Source organism: Tursiops truncatus, unplaced genomic scaffold (genome assembly GCF_011762595.2).
Source record: "Tursiops truncatus isolate mTurTru1 unplaced genomic scaffold, mTurTru1.mat.Y mat_scaffold_137_arrow_ctg1, whole genome shotgun sequence".
In the NCBI taxonomy this organism is placed as follows: domain Eukaryota; kingdom Metazoa; phylum Chordata; class Mammalia; order Artiodactyla; family Delphinidae; genus Tursiops; species Tursiops truncatus.
This window is the reverse complement of record NW_022983200.1, coordinates 63,048-85,328: the sequence shown is the minus strand read 5'-3', so window position 1 is coordinate 85,328 and position 22,281 is coordinate 63,048. Positions and strand designations below refer to the sequence as shown.

Genomic DNA, 22,281 nt, shown 5'->3' with positions numbered 1-22,281 from the left:
GCTTGGCCAACCTCCCGGTGGCAATGGCCCATTGGATTTCTCCCCTTATCAGGAGAAACCTAAACTGCATCTGGTCTCCCAAGCAGAACATGGCAAAGAAGCCTGCCCTAGGCCAGGAATCCTGCTCTGACCCTGAGCCTACAGACTTCCGTTTCTTTGCGGGCACAAGGCAACGAGTAGCCGGTGGCGGAGGCCTGTAGAACTCAAGGGCAGGCGACCGGACCACCAAGGGCTCACGCTTCCTCTCCTACCCGAATGCTGAACCGTGGCAGGGGACAGCAGTCCTGGCTAGACCAAGGAACCCACAGACGGCACGCTCTCCCTAGCCTTCCCTCCTGGATTGGCATCCCAGGCTCCTTTCCCAATGCCTCTTCTCCCCATCAGACGGCCACAAGCCTCAACTTAAACAGCGTGGCTGTGGACACCCACGGGAGCAAATGCAACGCGAACCTCTCCCTACTTTCCTTTTGGGAGCCACGTGTTGGACCTCAGTTCCAAGGAGGAGACGGCAGGGATTTCTCACTCATTTTGTTCAGATTTCCAAGGAATGCATTTGTGGAAGTCATCGTCGAGCCAAGCACATGCTCAAACGCTGGACATGCAAACTTGCAGATTCCACCACGGTACGGACAGCGAGCTGAATCACGTCAGCATACGGCAGTGAACAAAGCAAAGCCATGGGGAAGGAAATGCAGCCAGTTCTCAGGGCATCGAAGCTCGGGTTCCCATGGAAAAGGCCAGAAGGTGAGGGTGTAGCCCCGTTGCACATGTTCCCTTGGTCAAACCTCTAGGTTTTAGGAAAGAGGTGCTACTTACCGCAACAAGGGTTAAACCAGGATCCTCATGGAATGCGGGCCAACACCCCTGTGAGGCTCCTCCTCCTCACTTCACCGGGTGTCAGGGATTATACAGATGGTCCCAGGTTGATCTGCTGCTGGAATTCCTTTCTTGGCATTCCACCTGGCTCGGGGTGAGAGAACACATGCGTCCTATAGGAGGGTGCACGGGTGCACCGAGCGAAAGGGCGATGTCCCTCAGTGATGCGTGCTCTGTCTCCCCTCGACATGTAATTTGCTGCAGATCTTGCCTGTGGGTCCGCAGGGAAACGTGAAAGCAACATAGAGCTGACGCCTTCAGAGGGTGCGGCCATCAGGACATAGAGCACCGCTGTCCAAAATCCCCCTGGTCTCGGGCACTGCAATTCCACTCCTGAGTGCTCTCCCATCCACCACAGCAGAAGGATGTCTTCCTAACCCCTGAGACACCCTCTGGGCAACTGTGGCCCCTCAGACTAAGAGCCGGTGCCATCTAGGGGAACACGCCCGCCCTTGGCACATATTCTTCCACACAAGTGCCACGCTCTTACGGGGAAGAGATCTTCCACAAGGGAAGGGGCCTTGGCCGAATATGACGGCCTTCATCAAAAGCAGCTCGAAGGGAACCGTGACAAAGGGCACGTGAGGAACACCTGGACTGATCAAGGGAGACTCACCAGTAGGCACACTTCCTGAGCTGCTGCCAAGACAGATGACCTACCCTTGGTTCACACACAGAGGTAATGACATGGGAAACATTCTGAAGCCCAACGTGGTGGGGAAACCCTTGCAACCAAATGGCATGGGAGCCATTCCAATGCCCATTGTGGCGGAGAACACCATTGCACCAATGGGGTCAACTGCAGTGGTACCTGGCACATTCACACTCCGGGCCCGTCAGTGACGTGACCTCGGAGAAACAGTGAGGCCCGGGTCTTCTAGAAGCAATGTGTGACCCACAGCCATGCAATTAAGAGAACCCAGCCAACAGCCTAGACACCTGAACCGCTATGACTCGTCTGGCCTGTGGCCAGGCACACCGGATACCACAGTCTGGATGCACCAGCGCGTGGCAGTGAAAATGACCCCCGCACCACACACCCTCACCCGCCTTTAAATCTATAGCCTTTCCTTGGCAGCCGACTCCCTTTTTCCGCATGGTTGTGCCCAGTGACCTCCGGGAGGAGCTGCAAACCTCAGGGAACGCTATGTGGGCCAGGTTTAGTAAAGATGTTGGGCTGGACTCAGGAACACCCTCACACCTTCAACACAGGGGGAACGTGGACAGACAGGGACAAAACACCCCACGACCTCCAAATCAGCCCCCATGAGAAGACACCATACTGTGCCACAAAGGCAACCATTCACTAGCATAGGGACCCGCCATGAAGTAAATCGACCAAGGAGGGGAGAAAGGCGGGACAGTCCACAGAAGTTCTCCCGTGTTCCCTCTCTACACGTGCCTCCAAATGCTCCTGAGGGGATATCAAAAGTGTTCCTGGAAGCCTATGGCCTCTGTCAATCTGTCCACCCACAAGTAGACATGTGGGCTTAGCCAGCCATTTCATGTGTCTTTATAGGTAGCCTTGCCCTTCCCTCTCCACGGGATCCCAACGTGTCATGGAAAGATGCCAGAGCCACCCCTCACCAAAGAAGCTTGCTGTGACTTATCTTGACTAAGGCATTTTCTAGCCTGTTCACACAGCACACACAAGCCGGAAACAACCCGAGGAGGAGCCATCAGCTTGGCCAACCGCCCGGGGACAATGGCCCATTGGATTTCTCCCTCATCATGAGAAACCTAAACTGCATCTGGTCTCCCAAGCAGAACATGACAAAGAGCCAGCCCTAGGCCAGGAATCCTGCTCTGACCCTGAGCATAGACTTCTCTTTCCGTGAGGGCACAAGGCAACGAGTAGCCGGTGGCGGCGGCCTGTAGAACTCAAATGCAGTCGATAGGACCACCAACGGTTCACGCTTCCTTTCCTAGCCGCGTGCTCGTCCGTGGCAGGGGACAGAAGTCCTGGCTCGACCAAGGAACCCAGAGACGGCACGCTGTCCCTAGCCTTCCCACCTGGATTGGCATCCCAGGCTCCTTTCCCAATGGCTCTTCTCCCCATGAGACGGCCACAACCCTCCACTCGAACAACGTGGCTGTACACACACACGGCAGCAAACGCAACCTCAACCTCTCCCTACTTTCCTTTTGGGAGCCACGTGCTGGACCTCAGTTCCGATGAGGAGACGGTAGGGTTTTCTCACTCATTTTGTTCAGATTTCCAAGGAATGCATTTGTGGGGGTCATCATCGATCCAAGCACATGCTCAAACGCCGGACATGCAAAGTTGCAGATTCCACCAAGGGACGGCCAGTGAGCTGAATCATGTCAGCATACAGAAGCGGCCAGATCTGAGCCATGGGGCAGGAAATGCAGCCAGTTCTCAGGTCATCGAAGCTCATGTTCCCAGGAAAAGACAGAAGATGAGGCTGTAGCACCGGTTTTCAGTTCCCGTGGCCAAACCTCTAGGTTTTAGCAAAGAAGTGCCACTTACCGCAACAAGGTTTAAACCAGGATCCTCATGGAATGTGCGCCAACACCCCGCGAGACTCCTCCTCCTCCCTTCACCAGGTATTATGGATGATACGGATGGCCCCAGGCTGCTCTGCTGCTGGATTCCGGCCCTGGCAGTCCACCTGGCTCGGGCTGAGAGAACACACGCGTGCCTGAGGATGGTGCACGGGCGCACCGAGGGAAAGGGCGATACCATCTAGTGATGCGTGCTCTATATCCCCTCAACATTTCATTTGCTGCCCATCGTGCCTGGGTGTCCGCACGTAAATGTGAAAGCAATGTGGCGTAGACGCCTTCACGGCGTGCCGCCATCAGGACAAAGAGCCCCGCTGTCCAACAACACCCTGGCCTCGGGCCCTGCAATTCCTCTCCTGAGCACTCTCCCCTCCATCACAGCTAAAGGATGTCTTCCGGAAACCCTGAGACACGCTCAGGGCAACTGTGCCTCCTCAGACTAAGAGCCAGTGACCTTGGGGAACACACCAACTCTAAGCACACATGGCTCCACACAGTGGACGCGCCCGGAAGATCAAGAGATCTTCCACAAGGGAAGGGCACACGGCCGAATATGACGGCCTCCACCAAAAGCGGCTCATAGGGACCCACGACAAAGGGCACGTGAGGAACACCTGGGCTAATCAAGGCAGACTCACCAGCAGGCATACTTCCTGGCCTGCTGTTAGGACAGACGACCTACCCTTGTCGTACACACAAAGGTAATGGCATGGGAACCATTACGATGCCCAACGTGGCGGGGCAAACTGTTGCAGCAATTGGGTCTCTTGCAGTGCTGCCTGGCACTTTCACACTCTGGGTCCGTCAGTGACGTGACCTCGGTGAAACCGTGAGGCCCAGGTCCTCTAGAAGCAACGTGTACCTACAGCCGCGCAACAAGAGAACCCGGCCAACAGCCTAGACACCTGAACCGGTATGACTTCTCTGGACTGTGGCCAGGCACGCCGTACACCACAGTCTCAAAGCACCAGCGGGTGGCAGGAGAAAAGATCCCGCACCACACATCCTCTCGGGCCGGAAACCTGTAGCCTTTCCTTGGCAGCCGACTCCCTTTCCGCGTGGTTTTGCCCAATGACCTCCGGGAAGGTCTGCAATCCTCAGGGACTGCTAGGTGGGCTGGGTGTAGTACCGATGCAGGCTGTACTGAGGAACACCCTCACATCTTCAACACAGGGAGAACGTGGACAGACAGGGACAAAACACCCCACGGCCTCCAAATCAGCCCCCATGAGAAGACACCATACTGTGCCACGAAGGCAACCATTCCCTGGCACAGGGACCCGCCATGAAGTAAATTGACCAAGGAGGGGAAAAAGCGAGACACGCCACAGATGTGCTCCCGTGTTCCCTCTCTACACTTGCCTCCAAATGCCCTGAGGGAATACCAAAAGTGTTCCCGGAAGCCTATGACCACCATCGATCTATCCACCACCAGTAAACCTGTGGGATTAGCCAGCCATCTCTGTGTCTTTCATTCGCCTTGCCCTCCTCTCTCCACCGGGATCCCAACGTGTCAGGGAAAGATGCCAGAGCCACCCCTCACCAAAGAAGCTTGCTGTGACTTATCTTCACTAAGGCATTTTCTAGCTTTCACACAGCACACACAAGCCAGACACAAACCGAGGAGGAGCCCTTAGCTTGGCCAACTCCCGGGGCAATGGCCCATTGGATTTCTCCCCTTATCAGGAGAAACCTAAACTGCATCTGGTCTCCCAAGCAGAACATGGCAAAGAAGCCTGCCCTAGGCCAGGAATCCTGCTCTGACCCTGAGACAGACTTCTTTCTTTGCGGGCACAAGGCAACGAGTAGCCGGTGGCGGGGCCTGTAGAACTCAAGGGCAGGCGACCGGACCACCAAGGGCTCACGCTTCCTCTCCTACCCGAATGCTGAACCGTGGCAGGGACAGCAGTCCTGGCTAGACCAAGGAACCCACAGACGGCACGCTCTCCCTAGCCTTCCCTCCTGGATTGGCATCCCAGGCTCCTTTCCCAATGCCTCTTCTCCCCATCAGACGGCCACAAGCCTCAACTTAAACAGCGTGGCTGTGGACACCCACGGGAGCAAATGCAACGCGAACCCTCCCTACTTTCCTTTTGGGAGCCACGTGTTGGACCTCAGTTCCAAGGAGGAGACGGCAGGGATTTCTCACTCATTTTGTTCAGATTTCCAAGGAATGCATTTGTGGAAGTCATCGTCGAGCCAAGCACATGCTCAAACGCTGGACATGCAAACTTGCAGATTCCACCACGGTACGGACAGCGAGCTGAATCACGTCAGCATAGGCAGTGAACAAAGCAAAGCCATTGGGGAAGGAAATGCAGCCAGTTCTCAGGGCATCGAAGCTCGGGTTCCCGGAAAAGGCCAGAAGGTGAGGGTGTAGCCCCGTTGCACATGTTCCCTTGGTCAAACCTCTAGGTTTAGCAAAGAGGTGCTACTTACCGCAACAAGGGTTAAACCAGGATCCTCATGGAATGCGGGCCAACACCCTGTGAGACTCCTCCTCCTCACTTCACCGGGGTCAGGGATTATACAGATGGTCCCAGGTTGATCTGCTGCTGGAATTCCTTTCTTGGCATTCCACCTGGCTCGGGGTGAGAGAACACATGCGTCCTATAGGAGGGTGCACGGGTGCACCGAGGAAAGGGCGATACCCTCAGTGATGCGTGCTCTGTCTCCCCTCGACATGTTATTTGCTGCAGATCTTGCCTGTGGGTCCGCAGGAAACGTGAAAGCAACATAGAGCTGACGCCTTCAGAGGGTGTGGCCATCAGGACAAGAGCCGCTTCCAAAAACCCTGGTCTGGCACTGCAATTCCACTCCTGAGTGCTCTCCCTCCACACAGCGAAAAGGATTCTTCCTAACCCCTGAGACACCCTCTGGGCAACTGTGCCCCTCAGACTAAGAGCCGGTGCCATTAGGGGAACACGCCCGCCCTTGGCACATATTCTTCCACACAAGTGCACGCTCTACGGGAAGAGATCTTTCACAAGGGAAGGGCCCTTGGCCGAATATGACGGCCTTCATCAAAAGCAGCTCGAAGGGAACCGGACAAAGGGCACGTGAGGAACACCTGGATGATCAGGGAGACTCACCAGTAGGCACACTTCCTGAGCTGCTGCCAAGACAGATGACCTACCCTTGGTTCACACACAGAGGTAGTGCGGGAACATTCTGAAGCCCAACGTGGTGGGGAAACCCTTGCAACCAAATGGCATGGGAGCCATTCCAATGCCATTGTGGCGGAGAAACCATTGCACCAATGGGCAACTGCAGTGGTACCTGGCACATTCACACTCGGGCCCGTCAGTGACGTGACCTCGGAGAAACAGTGAGGCCCAGGGTCTTCTAGAAGCAATGTGTGACCACAGCCATGCAATTAAGAGAACCCAGCCAACAGCCTAGACACTGAACCGCTATGACTCGTCTGGCCTGTGGCCAGGCACACCGGATACCACGTCTGATCACCAGCGCGTGGCAGTGAAAATGACCCCGCACCACACATCCTCCCTGCCTTAAATCTATAGCCTTTCCTGGCAGCCGACTCCCTTTTTTCCGCATGGTTGTGCCCAGTGACCTCCGGAGGAGCTGCAAACTCAGGGAACGCAGTGGGCCAGGTTTAGTAAAGATGTTGGGCTGGATCAGAACACCTTCACACCTTCAACACAGGGAACGTGGAAGACAGGGACAAACACCCCACGCCTCCAAATCAGCCCCCATGAGAAGACACCATACTGTGCCACAAAGGCAACCATCACAGCGCAGGGACCCGCCATGAAGTAAATCGACCAAGGGAGGGAAAAAGGCGGGACAGTCCACAGAAGTTCTCCCGGTTCCCTCTCTACACGTGCCTCAAATGCTCCTGAGGGGATATCAAAAGTGTTCTGGAAGCCTATGGCCTCTGTCAATCTGTCCACCCACCAGTAGACATGTGGGCTTAGCCAGCCATTTCATGTGTCTTAAGGTAGCCTTGCCCTTCCTCTCCACCGGATCCCAACGTGTCACGGAAAGATGCCAGAGCCACCCCCACAAGAAGCTTGCTGTGATTATCTTGACTAAGGCATTTTCTAGCCTGTTCACACAGACACACAGCCGGAAACAACCCGAGGAGGAGCCATCAGCTTGGCCAACTTCCGGGGGACAATGGCCCATTGGATTTCTCCCCTCATCATGAGAAACTAAACTGCATCTGGTCCCAAGCAGAACAGACAAAGAGCCTGCCTTAGGCAGGAATCCTGCTCTGAACCTGAGCATAGCTTCGTTTCCGTGCGGGCACAAGGCAACGAGTAGCCGGTGGGGCGGCTGTAGAACTCAAATGCAGGCGATAGGATCACAACGGCTCACTTCCTCTCCTAGCCGCATGCTCGTCCGTGGCAGGGGACAGCAAGTCCGGCCGACCAAAAACCAGAGACGGCACGCTGCCTAGCTTCCCCTGGATTGGCATCCAGGCTCCTTCCCAATGGTCTTTCCCCATGAGACGGCCACAACCTCCACTGAACACGTGGCTGTACCACACACGGCAGCAAATGCAACCTCAACCTCTCCTCTTTCCTTTTGGAGCCACGTGCTGGACCTCAGTTCCGATGAGGAGACGGTAGGGTTTTCTCACTCATTTTGTTCAGATTTCCAAGGAATGCATTTGTGGGGGTCTACGTCGATCAAGCACATGCCAAACCCGGACTGCAAAGTTGCAGATTCCACCAAGGGCGCCATGAGCTGAATCATGTCAGCATACAGAAGCGGAGAGGATCTGAGCCATGGGGCAGGAAATGCAGCCAGTTCTCAGGTCACGAAGCTCTGCCCCAGAAAAGGACAGAAGATGAGGCTGTAGTCAGGTTTCAGTTCCCGTGGTGCAAACCTCTAGGTTTAGCAAAGAAGTGCCACTTACCGCAACAAGGGTAAACCAGGATCCTCATGGAATGTGGGCCACACCCCTGTGAGACTCCTCCTCCTCCCTTCACTGGGTATTACAGATGAACGGATGGCCCCAGGCTTCTGCTGGGGATTCCTGGCCTGGCATTCCACCTGGCTCGGGGTGAGAGAACACACGCGTGCTTGAGGATGGTGCCGGGCGCCACCGAGGTAAAGGGCGATACCATCTAGTGATGCGTGCTCTATATCCCCTCAACATTTCATTTGCTGCCCTTCTTGCCTGTGTGTCCGCAGGGAGAAGTGAAGGCAATGAAGAAGACGCCTTCAGGCTGGCCATCAGGACAGGTTTACCGCTGTCCAAGAACCCTGGTGGTCATAGGCCCTGCAATTCCTCTTTTGAGCACTCTCCCCTCCATTGGAGGCAAAAGGATGTCTTCGGGAAACCCTGAGGCACGTCTCGCAACTGTCCCCTCCTTGGTCAGACTTCAAGAGCCAGTGTCCCTGCCAGGGAATGGTTGCCTTGGCACATATGGTGCTTCCACATGGGGACGATTGGAAGCCGTGGGGAGATCTTCCACTGGTCCACGTTCTCCCTGTGTTGAAGATGTGAAGGTGTTCCTCAGTACAGCCCTGCATCGGTACTACACCCAGCCCACCTAGCAGTCCCTGAGGATTGCAGACCTTCCCGGAGGTCATTGGGCAAAACCACGCGAAAGGGAGTCGGCTGCCAAGGAAAGGCTACAGGTTTCCGGGCCCGAGAGGATGTGTGGTGCGGGGATCTTTTCTCCTGCCACCCGCTGGTGCTTTGAGACTGTGGTGTACGGCGTGCCTGGCCACAGTCCAGAGAAGTCATACCGGTTCAGGTGTCTAGGCTGTTGGCCGGGTCTTGTTGCGCGGCTGTAGGTAACACGTTGCTTCTAGAGGACCTGGGCCTCACGGTTTCACCGAGGTCACGTCACTGACGGACCCAGAGTGTGAAAGTGCCAGGCAGCACTGCAGAGACCCAATTGCTGCAACAGTTTGCCCCGCCACGTTGGGCATCGTAATGGTTCCCATGCCATTACCTTTGTGTGTACGACAAGGGTAGGTCGTCTGTCCTAACAGCAGGCCAGGAAGTATGCCTGCTGGTGAGTCTGCCTTGATTAGCCAGGTGTTCCTCACGTGCCCTTTGTCGTGGGTCCCTATGAGCCGCTTTTGGTGGAGGCCGTCATATTCGGCCGTGTGCCCTTCCCTTGTGGAAGATCTCTTGATCTTCCGGGCGCGTCCCACTGTGTGGAGCCATGTGTGCTTAGAGTTGGTGTGTTCCCCAAAGGTCACTGGCTCTTAGTCTGAGGAGGCACAGTTGCCTGAGCGTGTCTCAGGGTTTCCGGAAGACATCCTTTAGCTGTGATGGAGGGGAGAGTGCTCAGGAGAGGAATTGCAGGGCCCGAGGCCAGGGTGTTGTTGGACAGCGGGGCTCTTTGTCCTGATGGCTGCACGCCGTGGAAGGCGTCTACGCCACATTGCTTTCACATTTACGTGCGGACACCCAGGCACGATGGGCAGCAAATGAAATGTTGAGGGGATATAGAGCACGCATCACTAGATGGTATCGCCCTTTCCCCTCGGTGGCGCCCGTGCACCATCCTCAGGCACGCGTGTGTTCTCTCAGCCCGAGCCAGGTGGACTGCCAGGGCCGGAATCCAGCAGCAGAGCAGCCTGGGGCCATCCGTATCATCCATAATACCTGGTGAAGGGAGGAGGAGGAGTCTCGCAGGGGTGTTGGCGCACATTCCATGAGGATCCTGGTTTAAACCTTGTTGCGGTAAGTGGCACTTTCTTTGCTAAAACCTAGAGGTTTGGCCACGGGAACTGAAAACCGGTGCTACAGCCTCATCTTCTGTCTTTTTCCTGGGGAACATGAGCTTCGATGACCTGAGAACTGGCTGCATTTCCTGCCCCCATGGCTCAGATCCTGGCCGCTTCTGTATGCTGACATGATTCAGCTCACTGGCCGTCCCTTTGTGGAATCTGCAACTTTGCATGTCCGGCGTTTTGAGCATGTGCTTGGATCGATGATGACCCCCACAAATGCATTCCTTGGAAATCTGAACAAAATGAGTGAGAAAACCCTACCGTCTCCTCATCGGAACTGAGGTCCAGCACGTGGCTCCCAAAGGAAAGTAGGGAGAGGTTGAGGTTGCGTTTGCTGCCGTGTGTGTGTACAGCCACGTTGTTATCGAGTGGAGGGTTGTGGCCGTCTCATGGGTAGAAGAGCCATTGGGAAAGGAGCCTGGATGCCAATCCAGGTGGGAAGGCTAGGGACAGCGTGCCGTCTCTGGGTTCCTTGGTCGAGCCAGGACTTCTGTCCCCTGCCACGGACGAGCACGCGGCTAGGAAAGGAAGCGTGTGAACCGTTGGTGGTCCTATCGACTGCATTTGAGTTCTACAGGCCGCCGCCACCTGGCTACTCGTTGCCTTGTGCCCTCACGGAAAGAGAAGTCTATGCTCAGGGTCAGAGCAGGATTCCTGGCCTAGGGCTGGCTCTTTGTCATGTTCTGCTTGGGAGACCAGATGCAGTTTAGGTTTCTCATGATGAGGGGAGAAATCCAATGGGCCATTGTCCCCGGGCGGTTGGCCAAGCTGATGGCTCCTCCTCGGGTTGTTTCCGGCTTGTGTGTGCTGTGTGAACAGGCTAGAAAATGCCTTAGTCAAGATAAGTCACAGCAAGCTTCTTTGGTGAGGGGTGGCTCTGGCATCTTTCCATGACACGTTGGGATCCCGGTGGAGAGGGAAGGGCAAGGCTACCTATAAAGACACATGAAATGGCTGGCTAAGCCCACATGGTCTACTTGTGGGTGGACAGATTGACAGAGGCCATAGGCTTCCAGGAACACTTTTGATATCCCCTCAGGAGCATTTGGAGGCACGTGTAGAGAGGGAACACGGGAGAACTTCTGTGGACTGTCCCGCCTTTCTCCCCTCCTTGGTCGATTTACTTCATGGCGGGTTCCCTATGCTAGTGAATGGTTGCCTTTGTGGCACAGTATGGTGTCTTCTCATGGGGGCTGATTGGAGGTCGTGGGGTGTTTTGTCCCTGTCTGTCCACGTTCCCCCTGTGTTGAAGGTGTGAGGGTGTTCCTGAGTCCAGCCCAACATCTTTACTAAACCTGGCCCACGTAGCGTTCCCTGAGGTTTGCAGCTCCTCCCGGAGGTCACTGGGCACAACCATGCGGAAAAAGGGAGTCGGCTGCCAAGGAAAGGCTATAGATTTAAAGGCGGGTGAGGGTGTGTGGTGCGGGGGTCATTTTCACTGCCACGCGCTGGTGCATCCAGACTGTGGTATCCGGTGTGCCTGGCCACAGGCCAGACGAGTCATAGCGGTTCAGGTGTCTAGGCTGTTGGCTGGGTTCTCTTAATTGCATGGCTGTGGGTCACACATTGCTTCTAGAAGACCCGGGCCTCACTGTTTCTCCGAGGTCACGTCACTGACGGGCCCGGAGTGTGAATGTGCCAGGTACCACTGCAGTTGACCCCATTGGTGCAATGGTGTTCTCCGCCACAATGGGCATTGGAATGGCTCCCATGCCATTTGGTTGCAAGGGTTTCCCCACCACGTTGGGCTTCAGAATGTTTCCCATGTCATTACCTCTGTGTGTGAACCAAGGGTAGGTCATCTGTCTTGGCAGCAGCTCAGGAAGTGTGCCTACTGGTGAGTCTCCCTTGATCAGTCCAGGTGTTCCTCACGTGCCCTTTGTCACGGTTCCCTTCGAGCTGCTTTTGATGAAGGCCGTCATATTCGGCCAAGGCCCCTTCCTTGTGGAAGATCTCTTCCCCGTAAGAGCGTGGCACTTGTGTGGAAGAATATGTGCCAAGGGCGGGCGTGTTCCCCTAGATGGCACCGGCTCTTAGTCTGAGGGGCCACAGTTGCCCAGAGGGTGTCTCAGGGGTTTAGGAAGACATCCTTCTGCTGTGGTGGATGGGAGAGCACTCAGGAGTGGAATTGCAGTGCCCGAGACCAGGGGGATTTTGGACAGCGGTGCTCTATGTCCTGATGGCCGCACCCTCTGAAGGCGTCAGCTCTATGTTGCTTTCACGTTTCCCTGCGGACCCACAGGCAAGATCTGCAGCAAATTACATGTCGAGGGGAGACAGAAGCACGCATCACTGAGGGACATCGCCCTTTCGCTCGGTGCACCCGTGCACCCTCCTATAGGACGCATGTGTTCTCTCACCCCGAGCCAGGTGGAATGCCAAGAAAGGAATTCCAGCAGCAGATCAACCTGGGACCATCTGTATAATCCCTGACACCCGGTGAAGTGAGGAGGAGGAGCCTCACAGGGGTGTTGGCCCGCATTCCATGAGGATCCTGGTTTAACCCTTGTTGCGGTAAGTAGCACCTCTTTCCTAAAACCTAGAGGTTTGACCAAGGGAACATGTGCAACGGGGCTACACCCTCACCTTCTGGCCTTTTCCATGGGAACCCGAGCTTCGATGCCCTGAGAACTGGCTGCATTTCCTTCCCCAATGGCTTTGCTTTGTTCACTGCCGTATGCTGACGTGATTCAGCTCGCTGTCCGTACCGTGGTGGAATCTGCAAGTTTGCATGTCCAGCGTTTGAGCATGTGCTTGGCTCGACGATGACTTCCACAAATGCATTCCTTGGAAATCTGAACAAAATGAGTGAGAAATCCCTGCCGTCTCCTCCTTGGAACTGAGGTCCAACACGTGGCTCCCAAAAGGAAAGTAGGGAGAGGTTCGCGTTGCATTTGCTCCCGTGGGTGTCCACAGCCACGCTGTTTAAGTTGAGGCTTGTGGCCGTCTGATGGGGAGAAGAGGCATTGGGAAGGAGCCTGGGATGCCAATCCAGGAGGGAAGGCTAGGGAGAGCGTGCCGTCTGTGGGTTCCTTGGTCTAGCCAGGGACTGCTGTCCCCTGCCCACGGTTCAGCATTCGGGTAGGAGAGGAAGCGTGAGCCCTTGGTGGTCCGGTCGCCTGCCCTTGAGTTCTACAGGCCTCCGCCACCGGCTACTCGTTGCCTTGTGCCCGCAAAGAAACGGAAGTCTGTAGGCTCAGGGTCAGAGCAGGATTCCTGCCTAGGGCAGGCTTCTTTGCCATGTTCTGCTTGGGAGACCAGATGCAGTTTAGGTTTCTCCTGATAAGGGGAGAAATCCAATGGCCATTGCCACCGGGAGGTTGGCCAAGCTAAGGGCTCCTCCTCGGGTTGTGTCTGGCTTGTGTGTGCTGTGTGAAAGGGCTAGAAAATGCCTTAGTGAAGATAAGTCACAGCAAGCTTCTTTGGTGAGGGGTGGCTCTGGCATCTTTCCCTGACACGTTGGGATCCCGGTGGAGAGAGGAGGGCAAGGCGAATGAAGAAGACACGAGAGATGGCTGGCTAATCCCACAGGTTTACTGGTGGGTGGATAGATCGATGGTGGTCATAGGCTTCCGGGAACACTTTTGGTATTCCCTCAGGGACATTTGGAGGCAAGTGTAGAGAGGGAACACGGGAGCACATCTGTGGCGTGTCTCGCTTGTTTCCCCTCCTTGGTCAATTTACTTCATGGCGGGTCCCTGTGCCAGGGAATGGTTGCCTTCGTGGCACAGTATGGTGTCTTCTCATGGGGGCTGATTTGGAGGCCGTGGGGTGTTTTGTCCCTGTCTGTCCACGTTCTCCCTGTGTTGAAGATGTGAAGGTGTTCCTCAGTACAGCCCTGCATCGGTACTACACCCAGCCCACCTAGCAGTCCCTGAGGATTGCAGACCTTCCCGGAGGCCATTGGGCAAAACCACGCGGAAAGGGAGTCGGCTGCCAAGGAAAGGCTACAGGTTTCCGGGCCCGAGAGGATGTGTGGTGCGGGGATCTTTTCTCCTGCCACCCGCTGGTGCTTTGAGACTGTGGTGTACGGCGTGCCTGGCCACAGTCCAGAGAAGTCATACCGGTTCAGGTGTCTAGGCTGTTGGCCGGGTTCTCTTGTTGCGCGGCTGTAGGTAACACGTTGCTTCTAGAGGACCTGGGCCTCACGGTTTCACCGAGGTCACGTCACTGACGGACCCAGAGTGTGAAAGTGCCAGGCAGCACTGCAAGAGACCCAATTGCTGCAACAGTTTGCCCCGCCACGTTGGGCATCGTAATGGTTCCCATGCCATTACCTTTGTGTGTACGACAAGGGTAGGTCGTCTGTCTAACAGCAGGCCAGGAAGTATGCCTGCTGGTGAGTCTGCCTTGATTAGCCCAGGTGTTCCTCACGTGCCCTTTGTCGTGGGTCCCTATGAGCCGCTTTTGGTGGAGGCCGTCATATTCGGCCGTGTGCCCTTCCCTTGTGGAAGATCTCTTGATCTTCCGGGCGCCGTCCACTGTGTGGAGCCATGTGTGCTTAGAGTTGGTGTGTTCCCCAAAGGTCACTGGCTCTTAGTCTGAGGAGGCACAGTTGCCCTGAGCGTGTCTCAGGGTTTCCGGAAGACATCCTTTAGCTGTGATGGAGGGGAGAGTGCTCAGGAGAGGAATTGCAGGGCCCGAGGCCAGGGTGTTGTTGGACAGCGGGGCTCTTTGTCCTGATGGCGGCACGCCGTGAAGGCGTCTACGCCACATTGCTTTCACATTTACGTGCGGACACCCAGGCACGATGGGCAGCAAATGAAATGTTGAGGGGATATAGAGCACGCATCACTAGATGGTATCGCCCTTTCCCTCGGTGCGCCCGTGCACCATCCTCAGGCACGCGTGTGTTCTCTCAGCCCGAGCCAGGTGGACTGCCAGGGCCGGACTCCCAGCAGCAGAGCAGCCTGGGGCCATCCGTATCATCCATAATACCTGGTGAAGGGAGGAGGAGGAGTCTCGCAGGGGGTGTTGGCGCACATTCCATGAGGATCCTGGTTTAAACCTTGTTGCGGTAAGTGGCACTTCTTTGCTAAAACCTAGAGGTTTGGCCACGGGAACTGAAAACCGGTGCTACAGCCTCATCTTCTGTCTTTTTCCTGGGGAACGTGAGCTTCGATGACCTGAGAACTGGCTGCATTTCCTGCCCCATGGCTCAGATCTGGCCGCTTCTGTATGCTGACATGATTCAGCTCACTGGCCGTCCTTGGTGGAATCTGCAACTTTGCATGTCCGGCGTTTGAGCATGTGCTTGGATCGATGATGACCCCCACAAATGCATTCCTTGGAAATCTGAACAAAATGAGTGAGAAAACCCTACCGTCTCCTCATCGGAACTGAGGTCCAGCACGTGGCTCCCAAAAGGAAAGTAGGGAGAGGTTGAGGTTGCGTTTGCTGCCGTGTGTGTGTACAGCCACGTTGTTCGAGTGGAGGGTTGTGGCCGTCTCATGGGGAGAAGAGCCATTGGGAAAGGAGCCTGGGATGCCAATCCAGGTGGGAAGGCTAGGGACAGCGTGCCGTCTCTGGGTTCCTTGGTCGAGCCAGGACTTCTGTCCCCTGCCACGGACGAGCACGCGGCTAGGAAAGGAAGCGTGAACCGTTGGTGGTCCTATCGACTGCATTTGAGTTCTACAGGCCGCCGCCACCGGCTACTCGTTGCCTTGTGCCCTCACGGAAAGAGAAGTCTATGCTCAGGGTCAGAGCAGGATTCCTGGCCTAGGGCTGGCTCTTTGTCATGTTCTGCTTGGGAGACCAGATGCAGTTTAGGTTTCTCATGATGAGGGGAGAAATCCAATGGGCCATTGTCCCGGGCGGTTGGCCAAGCTGATGGCTCCTCCTCGGGTTGTTTCCGGCTTGTGTGTGCTGTGTGAACAGGCTAGAAATGCCTTAGTCAAGATAAGTCACAGCAAGCTTCTTTGGTGAGGGGTGGCTCTGGCATCTTTCCATGACACGTTGGGATCCCGGTGGAGAGGGAAGGGCAAGGCTACCTATAAAGACACATGAAATGGCTGGCTAAGCCCACATGTCTACTTGTGGGTGGACAGATTGACAGAGGCCATAGGCTTCCAGGAACACTTTTGATATCCCCTCAGGAGCATTTGGAGGCACGTGTAGAGAGGGAACACGGGAGAACTTCTGTGGACTGTCCCGCCTTTCTCCCCTCCTTGTCGATTTACTTCATGGCGGGTCCCTATGCTAGTGAATGGTTGCCTTTGTGGCACAGTATGGTGTCTTCTCATGGGGGCTGATTTGGAGGTCGTGGGGTGTTTTGTCCCTGTCTGTCCACGTTCCCCCTGTGTTGAAGGTGTGAGGGTGTTTCCTGAGTCCAGCCCAACATCTTTACTAAACCTGGCCCACATAGCGTTCCCTGAGGTTTGCAGCTCCTCCCGGAGGTCACTGGGCACAACCATGCGGAAAAAAGGGAGTCGGCTGCCAAGGAAAGGCTATAGATTTAAAGGCGGGTGAGGGTGTGTGGTGCGGGGGTCATTTTCACTGCCACGCGCTGGTGCATCCAGACTGTGTATCCGGTGTGCCTGGCCACAGGCCAGACGAGTCATAGCGGTTCAGGTGTCTAGGCTGTTGGCTGGGTTCTCTTAATTGCATGGCTGTGGGTCACACATTGCTTCTAGAAGACCCGGGCCTCACTGTTTCTCCGAGGTCACGTCACTGACGGGCCCGGAGTGTGAATGTGCCAGGTACCACTGCAGTTGACCCCATTGGTGCAATGGTGTTCTCCGCCACAATGGCATTGGAATGGCTCCCATGCCATTTGGTTGCAAGGGTTTCCCCACCACGTTGGGCTTCAGAATGTTTCCCATGTCGTTACCTCTGTGTGTGAACCAAGGGTAGGTCATCTGTCTTGGCAGCAGCTCAGGAAGTGTGCCTACTGGTGAGTCTCCCTTGATCAGTCCAGGTGTTCCTCACGTGCCCTTTGTCACGGTTCCCTTCGAGCTGCTTTTGATGAAGGCCGTCATATTCGGCCAAGGCCCCTTCCCTTGTGGAAGATCTCTTCCCCGTAAGAGCGTGGCACTTGTGTGGAAGAATATGTGCCAAGGGCGGGCGTGTTCCCCTAGATGGCACCGGCTCTTAGTCTGAGGGGCCACAGTTGCCCAGAGGGTGTCTCAGGGGTTTAGGAAGACATCCTTCTGCTGTGGTGGATGGGGAGAGCACTCAGGAGTGGAATTGCAGTGCCCGAGACCAGGGGGATTTTGGACAGCGGTGCTCTATGTCCTGATGGCCGCACCCTCTGAAGGCGTCAGCTCTATGTTTGCTTTTCACGTTTCCCTGCGGACCCACAGGCAAGATCTGCAGCAAATTACATGTCGAGGGGAGACAGAGCACGCATCACTGAGGGACATCGCCCTTTCGCTCGGTGCACCCGTGCACCCTCCTATAGGACGCATGTGTTCTCTCACCCCGAGCCAGGTGGAATGCCAAGAAAGGAATTCCAGCAGCAGATCAACCTGGGACCATCTGTATAATCCCTGACACCCGGTGAAGTGAGGAGGAGGAGCCTCACAGGGGTGTTGGCCCGCATTCCATGAGGATCCTGGTTAACCCTTGTTGCGGTAAGTAGCACCTCTTTCCTAAAACCTAGAGGTTTGACCAAGGGAACATGTGCAACGGGGCTACACCCTCACCTTCTGGCCTTTTCCATGGGAACCCGAGCTTCGATGCCCTGAGAACTGGCTGCATTTCCTTCCCCAATGGCTTTGCTTTGTTCACTGCCGTATGCTGACGTGATTCAGCTCGCTGTCCGTACCGTGGTGGAATCTGCAAGTTTGCATGTCCAGCGTTTGAGCATGTGCTTGGCTCGACGATGACTTCCACAAATGCATTCCTTGGAAATCTGAACAAAATGAGTGAGAAATCCCTGCCGTCTCCTCCTTGGAACTGAGGTCCAACACGTGGCTCCCAAAGGAAAGTAGGGAGAGGTTCGCGTTGCATTTGCTCCCGTGGGTGTCCACAGCCACGCTGTTTAAGTTGAGGCTTGTGGCCGTCTGATGGGGAGAAGAGGCATTGGGAAAGGAGCCTGGGATGCCAATCCAGGAGGGAAGGCTAGGGAAGAGCGTGCCGTCTGTGGGTTCCTTGGTCTAGCCAGGACTGCTGTCCCCTGCCACGGTTCAGCATTCGGGTAGGAGAGGAAGCGTGAGCCCTTGGTGGTCCGGTCGCCTGCCCTTGAGTTCTACAGGCCTCCGCCACCGGCTACTCGTTGCCTTGTGCCCGCAAAGAAACGGAAGTCTGTAGGCTCAGGGTCAGAGCAGGATTCCTGGCCTAGGGCAGGCTTCTTGCCATGTTCTGCTTGGGAGACCAGATGCAGTTTAGGTTTCTCCTGATAAGGGGAGAAATCCAATGGGCCATTGCCACCGGGAGGTTGGCCAAGCTAAGGGCTCCTCCTCGGGTTGTGTCTGGCTTGTGTGTGCTGTGTGAAAGGGCTAGAAAATGCCTTAGTGAAGATAAGTCACAGCAAGCTTCTTTGGTGAGGGGTGGCTCTGGCATCTTTCCCTGACACGTTGGATCCCGGTGGAGAGAGGAGGGCAAGGCGAATGAAGAAGACACGAGAGATGGCTGGCTAATCCCACAGGTTTACTGGTGGGTGGATAGATCGATGGTGGTCATAGGCTTCCGGGAACACTTTTGGTATTCCCTCAGGGACATTTGGAGGCAAGTGTAGAGAGGGAACACGGGAGCACATCTGTGGCGTGTCTCGCTTGTTTCCCCTCCTTGGTCAATTTACTTCATGGCGGGTCCCTGTGCCAGGGAATGGTTGCCTTCGTGGCACAGTATGGTGTCTTCTCATGGGGGCTGATTTGGAGGCCGTGGGGTGTTTTGTCCCTGTCTGTCCACGTTCTCCCTGTGTTGAAGATGTGAAGGTGTTCCTCAGTACAGCCCTGCATCGGTACTACACCCAGCCCACCTAGCAGTCCCTGAGGATTGCAGACCTTCCCGGAGGTCATTGGGCAAAACCACGCGGAAAGGGAGTCGGCTGCCAAGGAAAGGCTACAGGTTTCCGGGCCCGAGAGGATGTGTGGTGCGGGGATCTTTTCTCCTGCCACCCGCTGGTGCTTTGAGACTGTGGTGTACGGCGTGCCTGGCCACAGTCCAGAGAAGTCATACCGGTTCAGGTGTCTAGGCTGTTGGCCGGGTTTCTCTTGTTGCGCGGCTGTAGGTAACACGTTGCTTCTAGAGGACCTGGGCCTCACGGTTTCACCGAGGTCACGTCACTGACGGACCCAGAGTGTGAAAGTGCCAGGCAGCACTGCAAGAGACCCAATTGCTGCAACAGTTTGCCCCGCCACGTTGGGCATCGTAATGGTTCCCATGCCATTACCTTTGGTGTGTACGACAAGGGTAGGTCGTCTGTCCTAACAGCAGGCCAGGAAGTATGCCTGCTGGTGAGTCTGCCTTGATTAGCCCAGGTGTTCCTCACGTGCCCTTTGTCGTGGGTCCCTATGAGCCGCTTTTGGTGGAGGCCGTCATATTCGGCCGTGTGCCCTTCCCTTGTGGAAGATCTCTTGATCTTCCGGGCGCGTCCACTGTGTGGAGCCATGTGTGCTTAGAGTTGGTGTGTTCCCCAAAGGTCAACTGGCTCTTAGTCTGAGGAGGCACAGTTGCCCTGAGCGTGTCTCAGGGTTTCCGGAAGACATCCTTAGCTGTGATGGAGGGGAGAGTGCTCAGGAGAGGAATTGCAGGGCCCGAGGCCAGGGTGTTGTTGGACAGCGGGGCTCTTTGTCCTGATGGCGGCACGCCGTGAAGGCGTCTACGCCACATTGCTTTCACATTTACGTGCGGACACCCAGGCACGATGGGCAGCAAATGAAATGTTGAGGGGATATAGAGCACGCATCACTAGATGGTATCGCCCTTTCCCTCGGTGCGCCCGTGCACCATCCTCAGGCACGCGTGTGTTCTCTCAGCCCGAGCCAGGTGGACTGCCAGGGCCGGACTCCCAGCAGCAGAGCAGCCTGGGGCCATCCGTATCATCCATAATACCTGGTGAAGGGAGGAGGAGGAGTCTCGCGGGGGTGTTGGCGCACATTCCATGAGGATCCTGGTTTAAACCTTGTTGCGGTAAGTGGCACTTCTTTGCTAAAACCTAGAGGTTTGGCCACGGGAACTGAAAACCGGTGCTACAGCCTCATCTTCTGTCTTTTTTCCTGGGGAACATGAGCTTCGATGACCTGAGAACTGGCTGCATTTCCTGCCCCATGGCTCAGATCTGGCCGCTTCTGTATGCTGACATGATTCAGCTCACTGGCCGTCCCTTGGTGGAATCTGCAACTTTGCATGTCCGGCGTTTGAGCATGTGCTTGGATCGATGATGACCCCCACAAATGCATTCCTTGGAAATCTGAACAAAATGAGTGAGAAAACCCTACCGTCTCCTCATCGGAACTGAGGTCCAGCACGTGGCTCCCAAAAGGAAAGTAGGGAGAGGTTGAGGTTGCGTTTGCTGCCGTGTGTGTGTACAGCCACGTTGTTCGAGTGGAGGGTTGTGGCCGTCTCATGGGGAGAAGAGCCATTGGGAAAGGAGCCTGGGATGCCAATCCAGGTGGGAAGGCTAGGGACAGCGTGCCGTCTCTGGGTTCCTTGGTCGAGCCAGGACTTCTGTCCCCTGCCACGGACGAGCACGCGGCTAGGAAAGGAAGCGTGAAACCGTTGGTGGTCCTATCGACTGCATTTGAGTTCTACAGGCCGCCGCCACCGGCTACTCGTTGCCCTTGTGCCCTCACGGAAAGAGAAGTCTATGCTCAGGGTCAGAGCAGGATTCCTGGCCTAGGGCTGGCTCTTTGTCATGTTCTGCTTGGGAGACCAGATGCAGTTTAGGTTTCTCATGATGAGGGGAGAAATCCAATGGGCCATTGTCCCCGGGCGGTTGGCCAAGCTGATGGCTCCTCCTCGGGTTGTTTCCGGCTTGTGTGTGCTGTGTGAACAGGCTAGAAAATGCCTTAGTCAAGATAAGTCACAGCAAGCTTCTTTGGTGAGGGGTGGCTCTGGCATCTTTCCATGACACGTTGGGATCCCGGTGGAGAGGGAAGGGCAAGGCTACCTATAAAGACACATGAAATGGCTGGCTAAGCCCACATGTCTACTTGTGGGTGGACAGATTGACAGAGGCCATAGGCTTCCAGGAACACTTTTGATATCCCCTCAGGAGCATTTGGAGGCACGTGTAGAGAGGGAACACGGGAGAACTTCTGTGGACTGTCCCGCCTTTCTCCCCTCCTTGGTCGATTTACTTCATGGCGGGTCCCTATGCTAGTGAATGGTTGCCTTTGTGGCACAGTATGGTGTCTTCTCATGGGGGCTGATTTGGAGGTCGTGGGGTGTTTTGTCCCTGTCTGTCCACGTTCCCCCTGTGTTGAAGGTGTGAGGGTGTTCCTGAGTCCAGCCCAACATCTTTACTAAACCTGGCCCACGTAGCGTTCCCTGAGGTTTGCAGCTCCTCCCGGAGGTCACTGGGCACAACCATGCGGAAAAAAGGGAGTCGGCTGCCAAGGAAAGGCTATAGATTTAAAGGCGGGTGAGGGTGTGTGGTGCGGGGGTCATTTTCACTGCCACGCGCTGGTGCATCCAGACTGTGGTATCCGGTGTGCCTGGCCACAGGCCAGACGAGTCATAGCGGTTCAGGTGTCTAGGCTGTTGGCTGGGTTCTCTTAATTGCATGGCTGTGGGTCACACATTGCTTCTAGAAGACCCGGGCCTCCACTGTTTCTCCGAGGTCACGTCACTGACGGGCCCGGAGTGTGAATGTGCCAGGTACCACTGCAGTTGACCCCATTGGTGCAATGGTGTTCTCCGCCACAATGGGCATTGGAATGGCTCCCATGCCATTTGGTTGCAAGGGTTTCCCCACCACGTTGGGCTTCAGAATGTTTCCCATGTCATTACCTCTGTGTGTGAACCAAGGGTAGGTCATCTGTCTTGGCAGCAGCTCAGGAAGTGTGCCTACTGGTGAGTCTCCCTTGATCAGTCCAGGTGTTCCTCACGTGCCCTTTGTCACGGTTCCCTTCGAGCTGCTTTTGATGAAGGCCGTCATATTCGGCCAAGGCCCCTTCCCTTGTGGAAGATCTCTTCCCCGTAAGAGCGTGGCACTTGTGTGGAAGAATATGTGCCAAGGGCGGGCGTGTTCCCCTAGATGGCACCGGCTCT

At 55.7% G+C, this 22,281-nt stretch overlaps 9 non-coding genes across 9 annotated transcripts; 5 read left to right on the top strand and 4 right to left on the bottom strand.

Annotated features, from left to right (window-relative positions):
* Window positions 1-483: 483 nt before the first annotated feature.
* LOC117310754 (small nucleolar RNA SNORD116) lies at window positions 484-575 on the bottom strand. Its single transcript, XR_004524798.1, has one exon. It is a non-coding gene; the product is annotated as a small nucleolar RNA SNORD116 (small nucleolar RNA).
* Window positions 576-3,037: 2,462 nt separating this feature from the next.
* LOC117310732 (small nucleolar RNA SNORD116) lies at window positions 3,038-3,129 on the bottom strand. The gene has a single exon (XR_004524776.1). It is a non-coding gene; the product is annotated as a small nucleolar RNA SNORD116 (small nucleolar RNA).
* A 2,382-nt stretch (window positions 3,130-5,511) lies between these two features.
* Window positions 5,512-5,603, bottom strand: LOC117310753 (small nucleolar RNA SNORD116). The gene has a single exon (XR_004524797.1). It is a non-coding gene; the product is annotated as a small nucleolar RNA SNORD116 (small nucleolar RNA).
* Window positions 5,604-7,968: 2,365 nt separating this feature from the next.
* LOC117310763 (small nucleolar RNA SNORD116) lies at window positions 7,969-8,060 on the bottom strand. The gene has a single exon (XR_004524806.1). It is a non-coding gene; the product is annotated as a small nucleolar RNA SNORD116 (small nucleolar RNA).
* A 2,259-nt stretch (window positions 8,061-10,319) lies between these two features.
* On the top strand, window positions 10,320-10,411 carry LOC117310731 (small nucleolar RNA SNORD116). Its single transcript, XR_004524775.1, has one exon. It is a non-coding gene; the product is annotated as a small nucleolar RNA SNORD116 (small nucleolar RNA).
* Window positions 10,412-12,881: 2,470 nt separating this feature from the next.
* LOC117310752 (small nucleolar RNA SNORD116) lies at window positions 12,882-12,973 on the top strand. The gene has a single exon (XR_004524796.1). It is a non-coding gene; the product is annotated as a small nucleolar RNA SNORD116 (small nucleolar RNA).
* Window positions 12,974-15,381: 2,408 nt separating this feature from the next.
* On the top strand, window positions 15,382-15,473 carry LOC117310730 (small nucleolar RNA SNORD116). Its single transcript, XR_004524774.1, has one exon. It is a non-coding gene; the product is annotated as a small nucleolar RNA SNORD116 (small nucleolar RNA).
* Window positions 15,474-17,938: 2,465 nt separating this feature from the next.
* LOC117310751 (small nucleolar RNA SNORD116) lies at window positions 17,939-18,030 on the top strand. The gene has a single exon (XR_004524795.1). It is a non-coding gene; the product is annotated as a small nucleolar RNA SNORD116 (small nucleolar RNA).
* Window positions 18,031-20,440: 2,410 nt separating this feature from the next.
* On the top strand, window positions 20,441-20,532 carry LOC117310729 (small nucleolar RNA SNORD116). Its single transcript, XR_004524773.1, has one exon. It is a non-coding gene; the product is annotated as a small nucleolar RNA SNORD116 (small nucleolar RNA).
* Window positions 20,533-22,281: the final 1,749 nt, after the last annotated feature.